At 34.2% G+C, this 19,615-nt stretch overlaps 1 non-coding gene across 1 annotated transcript; it reads left to right on the top strand.

Moving 5' to 3' along the window:
* Window positions 1-546: 546 nt before the first annotated feature.
* LOC139856515 (small nucleolar RNA R71) lies at window positions 547-652 on the top strand. Its single transcript, XR_011761992.1, has one exon. It is a non-coding gene; the product is annotated as a small nucleolar RNA R71 (small nucleolar RNA).
* Window positions 653-19,615: the final 18,963 nt, after the last annotated feature.

Below are 19,615 nucleotides of genomic sequence, written 5' to 3'. Positions count from 1 at the left end.
CTTCAACTTGGGGCTTTTGGAAATACCCCGGAGCTTGCTGTTGAAAACCCCCACCAGAACTTGGTTGAAACCTCGAACCCTGATTACCTTGAGGATTATAAGGATTGTTGAAATTTCTGTTAAACTGAGCTCGTTCCTGAAACTGATTGTTGTTCTGTTGACTAATAAAAGCAATTTCTTCTTTCTTATTCATAGTCAAACCCGCATCACAATCCTTAGACAACTGAACCCCACCACAGAATTCACACCCAACTTTCATACCATGGATGTCCGTATCAAGCTTCTCTAAATGTCTCCCGAACTTATCCACCTTTATTAATCGAACCATAATCGTCGTAAGAACCGGCTACTGCGACTGGAGAAGAAGAACGACCCAAATCATTATCCTCATGCCATTCATGAGAGTACTCAGCTTGCCTCTCAATTATCTCATATGCCTACTGTTCAGTTTTGTTCATGAGACTTCCACCTGCTGCTTGATCAATAGTAACACGAGTACTGATGGTACATCCCTTGTAAAAGGTTTATACCTTGGCAAACGTATCTAACCCGTGTTGAGGACAAGATTGTAACAATCGGCTGAATCGATTCCAAGCATCATAAAAAGTCTCGTTAGGCTTTTGACGAAAGTGAGAAATTTCTTGCTGAGGTCGAGTGGCCTTTGCCGCAGTGCTTAAAAACTTCTCCATCAACGTGTTCCAATCCTCAATCGTAGCCTCGGGTAAACTGTCCTACCAAAATATAGCTTCCCCTTTTAATGACCATGGAAAAAGCTTCAAGTAAATGACATGATCGTGGACATTACTGAACTTGAACAACCCACAAATCTACAGAAAAATACGAAGATGCTCGTTAGCATCCTCTTGTGGTTCCCCTCCAAACTGAAATTTTGACCCAATCAAACTGATAATGGGGCCCTTAATCTCAAAATCATGCGTAACTTCTGGAGCTCGATAGCGTTACCCTGGCCTACTCGGGAGGCCTTCATTCTTTCTGCCATACTCTGACCTTGTTGTGCCATTTGACGAACTACAGGAACCTCTGGTATAATCGGAATATTAGGAACAACTTGAGTATTAGTTACCACTAGTGGTGGAGGAACAACTGGTGAGTCCTGAGTTTCAAACCCAACCGAATCGGTAAAACTTTCCAAATTAGTCACAGGGTTGCTAGTTGATGGTGCAGCAAAAATATTTGTTTCTGAATCCAGCGTGTCGGACTCGGATGAGTCGTCTGTATTACGACTCCAAAATACTCTTTCTGGTTCTGGATAAGGCAAAATTAACTCTGCGTTTGACGAACGAGTATCTGGCATAAACTACCTGTAAACTGCAAAATCACAACTAACAACCTAATTAAACGCACCGACTCAATCAAAATTAAACTAAGAATAAAAATAAACTAACAAACTAAGACTCAACTAAGAACAATTAGATAACAATCTTAATTTTCGACACAACTGTCCCCGGCAGCAGCGCTAAAAACTTGATGTGTAAAATCGCATCTATAAATTATTATGGTAAATACCGGTTCAAAGATTAATACACACTAACGGGCAGTGTACCCGATCGTGCAATAGTATATAAGTTGGTAAATCCAAAATCATTCTAAGGACAGTTTACACGCGAGAATTAAAATTATATCTAATGAAAATAAACTAAGTTAATCTAGGAAAATATGAAAGTACGAGAATAATTGGTTTTTGTGGCAATTTAACGAGTAGCCGAATCAAGAGTTGATCAAAAGTAAAAACAATATTTTTGGTTTTTAGACTTATAAAATTAAAACAAGAAAGCAATTAAGATAGTTTTGATATCAAATGGAGTGGAAATGTTCGTCTAGACCTTTTACCCTCGATAATGGATGTTTTTATACTTTAGCCCGATTTAAGACTCAATGCATGCAAATTACTCAGTCGACCCGCCAAGAGTTCTCTTTAGCAAGTACTCAAACTCTAATTACTAGATGTAGGGTTTCGTGGCACCTAAGACCTTTTCGTTTATGACTAATTAATTAACTAGATCAAAAATTTGAATAACAATTGTCTTTGCGTTCGCTCTACACAATTCATCCCTATGATGTTTATCCATTTGAATTCAATTTACCACTTTGGTCCAGTTAGCAAACAATCAGTTAAGACAACCAATTGTAAATCAATATATTAAATTGACAAGAGTTCTCTTTATCAAACAAATACACTAATCAATTGTAATCATCAAGTTAAACAAACATAAGAATCGATCTTTTATTCAAACTATCGAAATAAACATGCATGAGTTCATAAATCTCAAATCATAACATCCAAAAACCTCGGTTATTAATCTAGACAAGCATTAAAAGTTTAGCCAACAATCATGGCTGAAAACAAAATCATAAATAAATAAATAAGAGAATTCATTATATTGTTAAAGAATTAAACCTAATGAAAATAGTGATCTTGAATGATGAACGAATCGATACGCGTTTTCGGAATGATTGGACCATTAGAATGATATTGAGATTCCCCAAAAATCACCAAAATTCATCCAAAAGCTGCTGCAATTCGTCTGGATGGAAGATAATGAATTAGGTTAAAAATTCGTGCTTTAAATAGACCTTCCAAAAATTCGCTGGCCGCCTCGACCCGCGCCGCGGCTAGAAAGCCCGCGCCGTGGCTCTTGAACAAAACTCGATCCCTTTCTTAACAAACCTTCTGACTTGAAAATTGCTTTTGGCCCGCGTCGCAGCCATATTTCCCCGTGCTGCGGCTTTTAACTTGAGCTGAAACCTTATCTTTTGAAAATGTCTGATGTCAATAATAACTAATAGGCGCGCCGCGCCCCCATATAGCCGTGCCGCGGATTGCTGTGCATTTGAATTCTGACTTCTTGTTTTATATATAATCAACTAAAACTCGAACCAACTTGTAATTTCAAAGAAAAACTGATACTTATGATTACACGATGTAAATTGTATCCAAAAGTCTTCAAAATACGTAAATCAACTCTTCTCGGTTCCTAAACTCGAATCTTCACAAAATCAACTAAATAACTCCAATTCGTATCCAAACGGACCAAATAATGACCGATATTGCGAGAGAAATAATAGATGAAATACGCAATATCAGTGGTGGAAGAATTTCTTTGAGTAGATTAATCTAGAAAAGTTGAAGCGATCAAAGGTTGTTGTCAAAAGAGTGAGGTAAATTTGTTCGTAAAAAGAGACTAACCGGTGGAGGTACAAGAAAACGTGATAGCGTGTTCGGCTTATTTTCTTGGGTGGTGTAAAAGGCTCTTGGAACAAGTTTGTGAAATGAAGAAGACACACGGTGTATACATTGTGGCTATGGATGTTCAAATCGAGATGGTTGTGGACGTGATCGGGGAAGAGGTCGGGGTCCGGATGAGCTGAGATGGTGTAGAACAGTTCAAACCGAGATGATGTGGACGTGACCGGGGAAGAGGTCGGGAGTCCGGGTGAGTCGAGATGGTGTTGAACGTGACCAGGAGAGCCGTATTAGATGTTACAACTGTGGTGAACTCGTGGAATGTATAAACCAACTAGGGTGGTGATTGTTGGTATAATTGGTTTATCTTAAGTTAGGATTTAATATTTTATTTGTTAGTATTTAAAATTGTGTAGGTCACGTTTAAATTAGTTTGAATTGGTAATGTGAGTCAACCGAATTTCATGGTGCACATGGATAGTAGGTGGGTAAATTAAATGGGAGCTATTTTAGTGGGATATATGCTCCACGTTTGTAATTCTTGTGACTATATATTTAGTCATTGTTTCTCATGAATAAAATTAAGAGAAGAGGTAAGATGTAGTCCTATGTTGCATGATTCTTTTTTCTTGGACGGTAACTAAATAGAAATTAATTCTTTAGTACTTTAATTATGAGTTGTTTAGGGCCTATGGTTCCAACCATTGGTATCAAGAACTAAGGTGTTGCTTCAAATAGAGTCATGTTGTTCGTGTGATGAAACTGAACCGGGGATAAGAAATGGTGAGAACTAGGTGGGTTTGTTTTCTTGGGTGGTGTAATAATTTCATGAGAAGAAATTAAACCGGAGACAAGAATTCGTTAGAGCCCGTGGCCAGGGTTTATTTTTTGGGTGGTGGAAGAATTTCTTTGAGTAGATTGATCCAGAAAAGTTGAAGCGATCAAAGGTTGTTGTCAAAAGAGTGAGGTAAATTTGTTCGTGAAAAGAGACTAACCGGTGGAGGTACTAGAAAACGTGATAGCGTGTTCGGTTTATTTTCTTGGGTGATGTAAAAAGCTTTTGGAACAAGTTTGTGAAATGAAGAAGACAAACGGTGTATACATTGTGGCTATGGATGTTCAAATCGAGATGGCTGTTGACGTTACCGGGGAAGAGGTCGGGAGTCCGGATGAACCGAGATGGTGTTGAACAGTTCAAAGTGAGATGACTGTGGACGTGATCGGGGAAAAGATCGGGGGTCGGGTTAGTCGAGATGGTGTTAAACGTGACCAAATGTGTTGCATATTTCTTTTTTCTTGCAGGATAAATAAATAAAATTTAATTCTTTTAGTACTTTAATTATGAGTTGTTTAGGACATGCGGTTTCAACAGTTTCCCTAAGCTTATATACAAGCATTTATTTTTTTCTCATTCTTATGTGGGACATACTCTAACCGATTAGCTCCAACAGTTTCATCGCGATCAAGTGAAAAAATGTAGTAAAATAATGATGTCATTAGACATTAGTCAAGTTCTAGCTGTAATTAAACTGATACTCCGTATTTAGTTTTTGTAGCAGCAGAGGCTATTAATCACCATAGTTTTTGGCAGCAACCATGCATGGGAAGTACCTAAACACTACTATATTAATATTAATTATTATTTCTTTTATAATACACAACTAAATGGTACGTTCTATTATCTGTGGCTCCCTTTCGTTCTTCCTCGAAACCACTTGAATTCTAGACCACGACGTCAATTTACTTAATACATTTGTTCATAACCTTGTCTTATATACATCTTGATCGATTTGGGACCAAACAAACAGCCTCGATCCAGGAATGCTGCAACTAGCATCCTTAATGTCCATGTCCATCCAGATGGAGCGATAGGTGTGATATCAGGTTGATGGGTCCCATGTAGTAGATGATTTATATGATCAGCATAAATATGAGCTTGGGGTCACTTTGTAATTGCAGATTGATACGAAATTGAACAACGATTTATACTGTTTGCAAAAAAAGAAATAAAAAAAGCTTATGGGTTTAATAGTGTTATGGGGTATATAAGGAACTGAAATCTTTGTTTAACAATGAACCCTATGGGTTACTATGTTATTATTGATGATAACTATATATATAGAGATTACACCGAAGTCCTAGAAACCTAAACCCACAAACGGGTAACATCACCCTCAATGGCGATTCTATGATGATAATTCAATGGGGTCCTAAAAAAAATTTAAAGTTAATTATGTTTTAAGGGTAATTTAGTGGTTGTTTACCTCAAAAAAACTCATAAGTTTCAAAAATATATGGGGTCCTATGGTTAAATTTAGTGGTGTCCTACAAAATTTGAAGAGTACATTGTATAAAAAAATTTCAAAGTAGTGGGGTCATAGGACCCCACCCACTTCCATGTACAATCGCCTCTGATCACCCTAGTCTAATACTCTCTCGTAATTCGAACAGTAAAATCGCCAAAGTTCGAATCGAAAGAAAACACTAGTAATATAATAATAAATATAACTTTTGTTCTCATTTATTGCACCGAATCAACTAATATTTGCTGATTCGTCGCATTGTTTCACCACGTTTTCTTTTACGTAACGTTTTGTTTTACGTCGTGGCTTGCTTTGCATAAGGATTGAGCAGAACTTGAACAGATAACTTTGTCACAGTACCAATATTTTCAACGCTGCAAAAAAGATATTTTTTCTATTTTTTTTCAGGGTTTGGAACCTAGTCAGGCTAGGTGTCTCATCCCCGTGCCGATTATTAATATGCTACTTCGATATTTTACGAACCATGTTTTGTTAAGCGATGGTTTGTGGCTGGCTGTTACGCATGAAAAAAGAATAAACAAAAGTTTAATTAAAATAATATAGTAGAAGTTTTGTATATGCTGAATAGAATAGCGAAGGGTGGGAGAGTGATTTTAGGTAGGCTAAGAAAGCATAGGTGGCATGTAGAGAAAAACATATACATGCACGTACTATACACAGAAAATTGCTAGGTGGCGGCTGCAATCCGAAGGTTTAAGGATAAAAGGTAATTGGTGCACATGTACCTGCGGCGCTCTTAATGGTGTAGGCGGCAATGCTTTTTGATGACTTGTTTCAGTTTTGATCAGATAATGGATAGTTGAAAAAGATAAGAACGAAAAAGAAGATAATTGATGGATAATTTGACGGGGCGGTGCTCGTGATGGCAGATTAGGTCTCAGAATCTACCCGCACTACAAGAAAGACCAACATCCAGGACGACATTCTCCTGCTTTTCGGGACGAAATATCGTCCTAGATAACCTTTACAAACGACATGTCGCCGGTTGTCCGGAATACTTCGTCTCGGAAAGTCATTTGGGGCGACTGCATTTTTTCCAGACGTTAGTGGGCCCCACTTCGCTGTTCGAGTTATTTGGGGAAGAACAATACTTATAGTTATATATATGCGATATAACTTATGTATCATATTATTGTGTCCGATTATCTTCTAGAGCTCCTTAAGATGTATAATTGATTTATTGCAAATGACACATCATGAAGAGAGATGAGAGAGAAAACATTCAGATAGAGAAACTCCTACAGGAACACGGTAATTAAGCACTAGGTTTTTTCGAGATGAATATAGTGATGGCTATAAGAATCAAACAAAAAGGTTAAGTAGGAACAAAATGACGTCGTTCATGTTCTTCAACTTTTCGAGGAAACTGGATGTGACGGAGCTGTGGAGAATGTTTAAGAAATATTGAGCTGTGGAGGACATATATATAGCGAGAAAGAAATGAAGAATGCAAAACGATTTGTGATATCGCCCGAAAGTTCGGTTGCGTTTGTCGTGGTTACGATGGTTTGAAATTTATAATTGCGGAGCATAAGTCTACTACTCCTTTTTAAAGGTTAGTAAGGGAAGTATGACCTAGGGTCGTTCTTTAGAAGACAACGATAGTGTGAAGTACTTACGCTAGCAAACTAATCTGTTGGTTAGTAATCCAATATTAATATTCAAATGTTAAACACTTTGTTTTGATGATGACACCAAGTCTCGTGTGATTACCCAAGGTATAGAACAACACACGTTCATAAGTCTACACTATCTCTAGCAAACGACCAATACACAAAATCGATAAGTCAAAAGAGTCATTTGAAAACACACTGAAGGAGCACGGTCGGTCCACGGTCGACCGTAGGCCAGACCATGGATACCCTGTACCTTTGTGCTTTGAATCAAGGTACACGATCGACTCCACGGTCAGCCGTGGGTCGACCACATAAAACCCACTATCCGATTTTTGATCGAAAAATGTTTGACTACTTCAGGGTATCTATAATTTACAAAACTTGTTTAAACATACTTAGAATAGTTGCCTTCTTCATATTCAAATGAGTTTTGGTCACAAAAAACTAATCTTGGTAAATCACACTTATGACACCTTAATGACACTATTAGCTTACGATAAATGTTAAACATTCAAGTATGGCTAAAAGTTCTTTTTCGAAGTATATTTTTATAAATCTAATTAAAAATATTAAAACTTAAAGATGGTCATTAATCCCAATTAAAGAGATGCTCTCCACTTGATTAACCATTAAGCACTAATTATGTGTTTAATAAGAGTTTAGTGTAAACTCCCAAAAGTCTTCACATAAAAACAAGGTAGTCTAAATTAGAAGATTGCAAGTAACCAATAAGAGCACATGCTTGCAAAACTAGTAGTGACAAAAGAGTTGAAGACTTGTGACTTGAAGTTTGGAAGTATATGGTTGTCATGGGATCAAAATTCTGCATTTCTCTTAAAAGGAAATCAATGACACCCTTCTAGTACAAAGTGACTTACCCCTTTCAAGCCAAGGTCAATCTCAAAGAATGCCTCCAAGACAAAAGGGGTAATGCGGGTCTTTTCAGATGTTTTTGGCATCTAATTTCAGCTATCTAATAAGGGAAAAAGCCGAAGTAAAAGATCTCAAACGGCTACAAAATTCAGAGAACAGAGCTGCATGGTCGACCCCCAGTCGACTGTGGGGTGAGCCGCAATCATCCGAGTTTGAATTTCTCTTGCCTATAAAAGCCAAACTTTGGAGCACTTGAAGACTCACCTCTTGCACTTACATTTCAATATATTTACTGATATCATTCAAATATCATTGCAATCAATTTAGAGTGATTCAAGCAAGAGTGTGTGTAAACTTAGTTGTGAGTCACTTGTAAATTATCTTCTTAAAAAGATCCAGAAGATAAGTGAGGTTTCACTTAGTGATAGCATTAGGATCTTGTGGTAAGAGCGTTTGGTGATTGTGAATTCTTCAACGGGATGTAAGGGTTCATAAGTTGTGGCTTATCAAGGAGCTAGTGTTGTATCCGGACACTCCACCGAGTTTGGGGCATCATAGTGAAACTAACTCTCAATTCGTTAGAATTGAGGAGTGGATTAAGGAAGATTAGTTAACATCTTCCCGAACCACTATAAATCTCGGTGTTTGGTCTCTTATCCTTTATCTACTTATTTATTATACTTGTGAACAAACTATTCAAATCACACTATAGTAATCTCAAGTTCTAAATCGGAAAAAGTTTTAAAAATTACACTAAGTAACTATTCACCCCCCCCCCCTCTAGTTACTTACAATTGCTATCAGAGCGGTTGCTCTAAACGTTTTGCTAAAATTGTTATTTTGAAGATAAAAATTAATTTTTGCAAACTTTTGAGTTAAAGATCATGGAACAAAAACTTGAGAACTTGAGCTATAGTGAAGGTTCCTCTATGCAAAGAGATCCACTACTTGAAAGTGAAGGATTTTGCTATTGGAAACAAAGATTTTAAACATATGTCCGTACTAAAGATATAGATGTTTGGAACATTATTACTAAGGGCGATTATGTCCCATTCACACTAAGTGAGGATAGGAAAACTAGGATAATTGTGCCCGAGGAAAATTGGTTAAAAGAACATAAAACGGATGTAGCGAAAAACTACCAAGCTAAACTAGTCATATTCAATGTTTTGCCTAGAAAAGAATATGAGAGGGTATTTATGCTTAAGAATGCAATGGAAATATGGGATAATTTAATAGTTACTCATCAAGGGAATGTGCAAGTCATTGAAAATGAAATTGAACTACTAGTGGCTCAATATGAACAATTTGTTATATCGGATGATGAAAAAATTGATATTGCTTATTCTAGATTTAACAATATTTGTTCAAATTTGAAGGCTCTAGGTACTATTTACACAAACAAGCAATATGTTCGTAAATTCTTAAGAGCTTTACCCTCCAAATGGAGACCAAAACGGCAATAGATGAGTCAAAGGACTTGGAGAAATTGTCGCTTGATGAACTCATTGGCAATCTCAAAGTCCATGAGGTCATCCAAAACAAGGATGATGAAGCGGACAAAGTCAAGAAAGAAAAGAATAATTCAATTGCTTTGAAAGCCAAAGCAAGTGAAGAAGGTGAATATGAAGAGGATGAAGATGATATCCTAAATGACGATAAACAACTTGGATTTATTATTCGATCATTCAAGAAGTTCTACCGAAGACCCAGGAATCATGTACAAACTCCAATGGACTCAAAGAAGGCACCCTTTGATTCCAAGAAGAAGTTCGTAATGAAATGTTTTGGATGCGGTGATCCAAATCATTTGATTAGTGAATGTCCCAAAAGAAAGAACGAGAAGGCGTTTCTAGGAGGTGCTTGGGACGATGAAGAAAATGAAACAAAAGAAGAAGGAAAGGAAACATGTCTCATGGCCATCGATGCATCACGCTCGGAAAAAGATGATGAAGCTTGCCTAGTCGGACAAATCGACAATGAGGTTCTTATAAACTCTTTTAAATTCAATTTTGATAATCTCGTTAAGCTTTGTGATCTAAGTAGTATAGTTAGTACTAGTAATACCAACTTAAAAGAAGAAAATAACTCACTTAAGCTAGAAGTGTCTAGGCTAAAGGAAAGAATAGCTAACTCACATGAATGTCTTACTTGTGATGATCTAAAGCATGAAAATAGAACATTTAACAAAACTGTCAAACTAATTGAGAACAAAATCAAGTTTTCAATATTTAATAAAAGTGAAAAACTACTAGAAGACATCTTAAATGTTCAACGACCTAGCGATAACAAACACGGGTTAGGGTTTAAAGAAAGCACCCTAAAAATTAAACCATCGAAACAACAACCTATAGTGTTTTTTAAGTCTCAAGAAAATAAAAATGTTACAGGAAATGTGCGGTCGAAGCACGGTCCGACCGTGAAGTTGACTGCAGGTTCTTTCTCAAAAACTAGACCACCAAAAAGTGTAGAATCTAAAGCGAATTTCTTAGAAAATAAGACTAATAACTCTAGAAACCCTAAGAAGAAAATCATTGAAACAAGGGCTCAACCAAAAGGAAACTACAACGCTAAAGTAGTAAAACGATGGGTTAGAGTAGGAGTTTTCAATGCTAATCATCCCGGACCCAATAAACATTGGGTACCAAAGTCATTAATCAACCAAATATAGGTTTGCCTAAATGGCGTTGTACAAGAAGAAGATTGGATTATTGATAGTGGATGTACAACGCACATGACGGGGAACGAAGACTTCTTCACAAGGTACAAAGTTCATAATGGTGGTGATGTAATCTTTGGTGGCGACGTACGAGGTAAAATTGTCGGTAAATGTAACATCACTAACTCTAAAATTACACTTGAAGATGTCTTGCATATTAAGAACCTAAGTTTTAATTTGCTAAGTGTTGGTAAAAAATGTGACAAAGGGTATAACATGACATTCACTAAGTTATCTTCGCATATAACCAAAAATTATAAAAATTTATAAACGAAATTAGGAAAAAGGGCCTTTACACATGTAAACTAAATGACTTTAAACAGTTAGATATTTGTCTCACTTCCATTCATGACACTACCACTTTGTGACATAGGAGACTTGGGCATGCTAATATAAAATTAATTCACAATATATCTTCTAAAGAAATGGTTAGAGATTTACCCAAGCTAAAATATGAAAGTCATTTTTGTGATACATGTAAAATAGGAAAATAATTCCATGCTAGTCATAAACTTAATAAGTGCATTTCAACTAAAAGATATTTAGAACTCGTACACATGGACTTGTTTGGTCCATCATCCGTTCAAAGCTATGATGAGAATTTCTACACCCTAGTAATTGTTGATGATTTTTCAAGATATACTTGGGCACTTTTTTTAAAACACACAAATAAAGCTTTTGAAAGATTTGTAATTTTTGCTACTAAAATACAAAACTTGCTTGGGTGTACAATTGTCACCATACGAACGGATCATGGAAGAGAATTTGATAATGATGCTCAATTTGGAGTCTTTTATGATTTACATGGAATTTCTCATAATTTCTCGGCTCCTCGCACTCCTCAATCTAATGGGCTTGTTGAAAGGAAAAACCAAACTCTTTAAGAAATGAGTAGAACAATGTTAAATGAACAATCAATCCCTCAAAAATTTTGGTGTGAAGCGGTTACAACCTCTACGTATATTCAAAATAGAGTCCTAATTAGACCCTAAATGGATAAAACACCCTATGAAATTCTAAATTGTAGGAAACCCACCGTAAGTCATCTTAGGGTATTTGGATGTAAATGTTTCATCTTGAACAAAAAGGAATACTTAGCCAAGTTTGAATCTAAAGCCTATGAAGGAGTATTCCTAGGATATTCGTTAGAAAGCAAAGCCTAGAGGATTCCAAAAAAAATACACTAATGTCATAGAAGTGTCATTAGATGTCAACTTTGATGAAACTCCTCCACCTAAGTCCAAACCACTTTTAGATGATGATGTGATTGAACAAGAAGCCATTATGACTAGCACGAACCAAAATGAGTCCAAAGAAGTCGAAGAAACCAATGTGAGAGAATCTCACTTGGAAAACGATCCTAGTAAAGAAAAATTAGAATCCACAACTGTAGTGGCTCGTCCCAATCCATCTGGACGAATACATTACATTTGGTTACATCGCGAGGTACTTGACCTCTATATGATACATTTTACAAACATTGCATTCGTTTTTAAAAGACAAACTTTCATTTCATCGAAAGTTGACGGCATGCATACCATTTCATAATATATTCAACTATAATTGACTTAATAATAATCTTGATGAACTCAACGACTCGAATGCAACGTCTTTTGAAATATGCCATGAATGACTCCAAGTAATATCTCTAAAATGAGCAAATGCACAGCGGAAGATTTCTTTTAAACCTGATAATAAACTTATTTTAAAGTGTCAACCAAAAGGTTGGTGAGTTCATAAGTTTATCGTAAACAATAAAATTAATCATTTTGATAGACCACAAGATTTCATTTTTCATAAATAAAATTACACTCGCAAGTGTATAAAAATCATTCGTGTGATGAACACCTGGTAATCGACATTAACATAATGCATATAGAATATCCCCCGCATACTCGCAAGTATGCCATAAATATTGGTAATCGCAATCACCATTTAAATCGAAGTACTAAAGCATTCCAAATTCCAGAATGGGGTTTGTTAGGCCCATAGATCTATCTTTAGGTTCGCGTCAATTAGGGGCCATTTCCCTAATTCTTAGGTTACCAGACTTGAAGGGGCAATATTCGGTATAGTAATCCAACCATACAATGTAGTTTAAAGTACTCATGTCTATTTCGTCAAACATTTATAAAAGCAGTGCATGTATTCTCAGCCCAAAAATATATATTGCAAAAGCATTTAAAAAGGGAGCAAATGAAACTCACAATACGATATTTTGTAGTAAAAATATGCATACGACGGAACTGAACAATGCAAGGTCGGCCTCGGATTCATGAACCTATATTAATTGCATATATATTAACACATATCCCATTTAATCAACCTAGTTTACTCATATTTTCTAATTTATTAAAATTAATATCTTTATATATAATTATTCTTATAATAAATATATGATATATACTTTAATTAAGGTTTTATCAATATAGATGCTAATATATTCGTTAAAAACATATTAGTATGTAATATTAGTTGACTTGTAATATATTTTTATATAGATAACATTTGTTTGTTAAAAATAATAATTATAATAATACTAAAAATAATAATAGTAATAATAATAATAAAAATGATAATACTTTTAATAATAATGATAATGATGATAATAATAATAAAATGATAAAAATGTTATATGTTAATAATGATAGTAATTATAATAATAAAAGTGATAAAAATAATAGTAATAATAATAGTAATAATAATAACAATAATAATAATAGTGGTAATAGTAATACTACCTCAGAGAAGTAGTCCTTAAAAAAATGCCCAAGTCCGGGTTTGAACCCGCGACGTCCCGCTAACCCAATAATGTCCTTAACCATTGAGCTACTAGTTCAATCTTGGTTTAAACCCCATATTTATTTTATTTAACCCATCTTTCCAGTCTTAACTATATCTATAACAAAAAAATGTCGCCCTCAAGTCTCGAACCTTGACCTCTCGTTTCACAAACACATACCCTAACCACTTCTCTATCCTTTCATTTCTATAACCACTCTCCTATTAAACCATTTTAACCCTTAGTATTCTGCTTCTTTCTTCTTCAATTAACCAAACCCCAAATCAGTTTTTCCTACTTATCTTTATCTAATCATAACCATCTCCATAACATTACCAACATCATCCTCTTCACTCAACATCATCATCGTTCGTCATCATCATATATCATGATCAAATCACTATCATGATCATCGAATCCTATCCTCCTCTTCCTTCACGGTTTTGTTACTAACACCACTATCATTATACTATCATCATCATCTACTTTTTACCTTCTTCGATCCCAGCTAAAACGAAAGAAAGGAAAAAAATGAGCATCGTTGCTGCAGGGAGAAAAATGATTCGGCCCACAACAATTAACAGCCCTCGGCTCAACTACACAAGATGGATCTTCGGCCCACATCACATTTGTTAACATTCTTATAATCGACCCAACATCTTAAACAAGTTCACTAGTCCCAATTAGAAAATAAAATGCGGCCTAAGTTGCATTAAGTAAAACAAGTTGCATTAGAAAATGAAATACATTCAGTAAACTAGTTGGCCACTTGACCCTACTTGCATCATTCCACAACAGAAAGAGAATAAGATAGAGAATTCGAGTAGACAGTAGTGGTAATATGTCATCATTCCATTCATTATTTAATTTACTTCACTCATAATTTAACAATTGGGTGAAGTGGGGTTCATGCTAATGCTTTAAAAGAGTAATGGTCGGTTGATATAAAGTGTACTTGTCATAGAACCAAAAATATTCGGTTTTGTGATTGATTCACTCAAACAGAAGTCGACATGCTGTTTACAGCAATATATATATATATATATATATATATATATATATATATATATATATATATATATATATATATATATATATATATATAAAGACTGATGGTATTGTTCACGAAAATGAAGGTTGTGGGGTGGTGTATTTGACATAAATAAATAAAAATATAGTGAACTGGAATCAAGCATGAATATTGGATACCTTATCTTGTCCCACCCATTTCTTAAAAAAAATAAAACGTGTGAAACTCCAAGAGCACTTGTCGGCCATAAGCTTCAATTATTGCCACCTTTATGTTATAAATGCTCAAGTTCACAAAACATCCAAACAATTATGTGGTGTTTCTTTCTTTTTCTTTTTTTTAACAGATCACTTGGTTCGGTTTGTGTGTTGGACAAACGAAAACAAAACGGTAGTAGTAGTAGTAGTTGTAGGTTCATGATGAGAGTGGGAAGTGGCTATGGTGGTTTTAAATCATGAGAGAGAGAGAGATTGAGAGGTGATTCGAGGGGTGTTTGATCCAAGTATAAACGAGTAGAGGTGGGTTTAGTTAGAGACAAGAAATAATAATAGGAGATTAATCATGGTGGTTTGTGATGATGGGGAGATGATTCAAGGCGTCAACGGTTAGTGAAGAGTGGTATTTTGATTATGGTGGTTCGAAGAAATAGAGGCATGGCATCCGACTTGGTGGGTTCGTAAGTTGGTTTGTGGTTCAAAGAGTCTCCCGATTGAAGGTGATCGAGTTTTGTCGAGCATGTAAGGTGTATATATATATATATATATATATATATATATATATATATATATATATATATATATATATATATATATATATACATGCATATAAGTTATTATATAGTTTTTACGATATCATATATTATACATCATTATCACATATAATGTTAATAAGGAATTAGTACTAGTGTAGAGACAATGAAATGAAACTAATTCGTACGCTTATTTCATATTTATTTCTGACAATTTTTGTTATATAGTTTGGAAGGAGTCGACCAGAAGAATTAATCAAGAAGAAAAAAATAGAAAGTAGAAAGTGATGGCTAACAGATTCGTACTACATTTGATATTAATATTTCATGATTTTGTATCTGTTTATTTTGTAGTGTTTAATTGAGATCGATGAAGAATCTTGAGCAGAAGAAGGAAATAAGACAGCAGAAATAGATAGAGACTTGCAACGGATTCGTATGCTTTAACTGTTATTGACAACTAACAATTTTAATCTTGATTGTTTTGCAGCGAGGAAGGTGGTCGACAGAGAATCGATTTGAGTCAGAAAAAGAAGAATAAAATATATACAGATTGCTTAAGTTCCATTGATTTGTATGATTAAATGAATGTGATTGAAGATTCAATCAGACAAAAAATGTAATTTCCTAAAATTTGATTGTAAAAGGAAACAGATTATTGTATCTCTCTGTATAAGTTTTTATATTAATTAATATTTAATAATTATAATTATAATAATCAAAATACTAATAATAATATTAATAATAGAATTAATAATAACAATATTAATAATAATATCAAAAATAATACTTAATAATAATAATAAGTATAATGATAAGAATAAAATGGTAATAATAATTTTAAATAACATGATGATTTTTAGTAATAATAATTATAATAATAATTAAGATTATAGTTTTAATTTTTTTTTTTTTTACAATAACATTTATATTTAGAAATCTTTATTTTGATAATCCTAAACTTATTTGAATTTTATTAATAACATTAATAATAATTATATAAATAATACTAACATTGATATTAGTAGTAATAATAATAATAATAATGACAGTAGTAAATAACTTATTCTTTAACTTGTACTTAATTTAATACATTGATATTATGTATTATTAATCATGTAAATTTGTAATGATTATATATTATATAATAACTTTTATTTAGTATCAAATTTTATACATTTAATATATAATACAACATTTAATATTACAGATTAGAATTTTTAATTACCATGTATATATGTATACTCACATATCTATTTACAATTATCTGCTCATGAATCGTCGTGACTAGTTAAAGGTCAAATGAATTCATGCAAACGGTTCAAAATTTTTGAGACTCAACCTAACAGACTTAGCTTATCGAGTCAAAAATATAAAATCGTATCGAGAGTTTGGTTTAAAATTAGTCAAAAATTTCCGGGTCGTCACAGTACCTACCCGTTAAAGAAATTTCGTCCCGAAATTTGAGTGGTGACAGCTGGAATTGAAATTAAGAATGTTTTAGTACCAGATTTGAACTCAGATTTTTAATAGCAAGATTATTAGTTGTCTAAGAATGTTTCATCGAAGAAGCAAATGTTAAAATTAGAGATTTTCTTTGATATTAATACGCAGATTGTTTATGAATACCCTTCTCAGGTCTAGTTCGGGTTCATAATGAATTTGAATCAAGTATCATGGTTTATGATGAATACAAGTCAAGTAACACGGTTCGTGGTGATGGTAATGTTGATCAAGTATTACCATCATCACAATTCATTAGAACTTCCACATGACTTACTGTAATATAATCACGTTGATCAAGTGTCATTATATTACATTAACTCATGCTTTCATTCCAATATTACTCAAGAATATCCAAGGATTTAAAACTTCTAGGGTTTCACTAGAATTTAGAAGTCAAAGCAGTTTTTGATATGATATATCAAGGATAGAATGACGGCGAAGGTAATTATGAATGGGAATAATGAAACCTTCATAATGTTGAGGATATTGCATTTTAGGAAGACATAACGATATCCAATATGTGAGAAATGAGGAAAGGAGTTTTCAATCTTTTCCCGAGCTTTTCCAACGTAGCATTCTTTTGTTATCAAGCTTTCGGTCATTAAGACCATCTACGGCTTTTGCTGCTTCATCAGCATTCTCATAGCTGAATAATTGGTTATCGATCCGAGGTGTTTTCAAAGATTTTGAATGAAGATTGTAATTGTCAAGATATATATGATATTTAAGATGAAATCAAGTGGTAAACTTGAGAATATATTTAACTATAGTAGATGTAACTTATTAGTGTGAAAACAAAATATTCCTCGGGTATTACCTACCCGTTAAAATATTTTCACCATTAACAGTTTGTACAAAAGAACTTTTAAATTACAATCTTTATGAAAATATATATACATATATATTCTTTTCAGATGTAATCATGGATTTAGTGAGTCAAAATAATATTAAACTCATTTAATTTACCGTTAGAACTAGAACACATAATCTCTAAAACATTAGAGATTACATAATCGTCATGTCGAACGAAGATAAATGAGGTAGAACGATACATAGATCGAAGATAATCAATGTAGAACAATATGTAGAACAAAAAGAATTGACGTAGAGCAAGATGTAGAACGATATGTAGAACGAAGATTATGCACAAGGTATAGAATGTGAGGATGGGTTTGTTTGTTGGTGATACAGTTGTTGATGTCGTTGATTCTGTTGGTGCTAGTAATCTTTGCACCATATTTCCCAAAATTTATTACTCGAGCGCGAAGCTCGTTGACTTCTTCTACTACACCGGAATGATTGGCGGTTCGGACGAGCAGAAGAATAAGGTTTAGAATTGTGGTTAGAATATAATCGTGTCGAGATACTCTGGAAATGAAAGAGAAAATGGTATTACGGACAGGTTCACCGGTAAGTGCTTCAGGTTCATCGTCAAGAGGTGATTTCGGTTGATGGAAAGGATCACCTTCTTCTTGTCTCCATTGATTAAGTCGACTACGAACTCATCAGATGAATTGGTTGGTCCATTCCGGTCACACTACTTTAGGAGCTTGAGTGGGACTCCATGTCGGACTCCGAGGGACTTGAACTAGTGCCGAGTTCCATTTCGTACGATTGAGTAAAGGGTTTTTCGACATGAAACGATTTTAGGATATTTGGATGATATTCTAATTACATAGAATATCTATATATATATAGAGCAAAAGATTTCGTAGATTACGGAGGGATTTACGGAATATGTCAGGCAAAGTTTACAGTAACAGATACGCTAAGATATGAATTTTGTCTATATACTATTCATGCAATCAATGCAGTAAGATGTATCTAGACTAAGAATGATAAGCAAATGATTCCCTAAGAATGATAAGCAGGTAATTTTCGACACAAAATGATAAGTAAAATTTTTTTTTTTTTTTTGACATGCAGACACGGTCGAAGTCCAGACCCACTAATGCATTTAAACAACTATTAGTTAGACACACAAATACAAGACCTGGTTCACTAAGACCACCGCTCTGATACCACCTGTAGTGCCCCGTCTCAATCCATCTGGACGAATACATTACATTTGGTTACATCGCGAGGTACTTGACCTCTATATGATACATTTTACAAACATTGCATTCGTTTTTAAAAGACAAACTTTCATTTCATTGAAAGTTGACAGCATGCATACCATTTCATAATATATTCAACTATAATTGACTTAATAATAATCTTGATGAACTCAACGACTTGAATGCAACGTCTTTTGAAATATGCCATGAATGACTCCAAGTAATATCTCTAAAATGAGCAAATGAACAGCGGAAGATTTCTTTCAAACTTGAGAATAAACATGCTTTAAAGTGTCAACCAAAAGGTTGGTGAGTTCATAAGTTTACCTTAAACAATAAAATTCATCATTTTGATAGACCACAAGATTTCATTTTTCATAAATAACATTACACTCGCAAGTGTATAAAAATCATTCGTATGATGAGCACCTGGTAACCGACATTAACATAATGCATATGGAATATCCCCCGCATACTCGCAAGTATGCCATAAATATTGGTAATCGCAATCACCATTTAAATCGAAGTACTAAAGCATTCCAAATTCCAGAATGGGGTTTGTTAGGCCCATAAATCTATCTTTAGGATTCGCGACAATTATGGGCTATTTCCCTAATTCTAAGGTTACCAGACTTAAAGGGGCAATATTCGGTATAGTAATCCAACCATACAATGTAGTTTCAATACTTATGTCTATTTCGTCAAACATTTATAAAAGCAGTGCATGTATTCTCAGCCCAAAAATATATATTGCA

The sequence above is a fragment of the Rutidosis leptorrhynchoides genome, chromosome 6 (assembly GCF_046630445.1).
Source record: "Rutidosis leptorrhynchoides isolate AG116_Rl617_1_P2 chromosome 6, CSIRO_AGI_Rlap_v1, whole genome shotgun sequence".
In the NCBI taxonomy this organism is placed as follows: domain Eukaryota; kingdom Viridiplantae; phylum Streptophyta; class Magnoliopsida; order Asterales; family Asteraceae; genus Rutidosis; species Rutidosis leptorrhynchoides.
The sequence above is the reverse complement of the archived record's forward strand: the minus strand, read 5'-3'. Positions and strand labels throughout refer to the sequence as shown.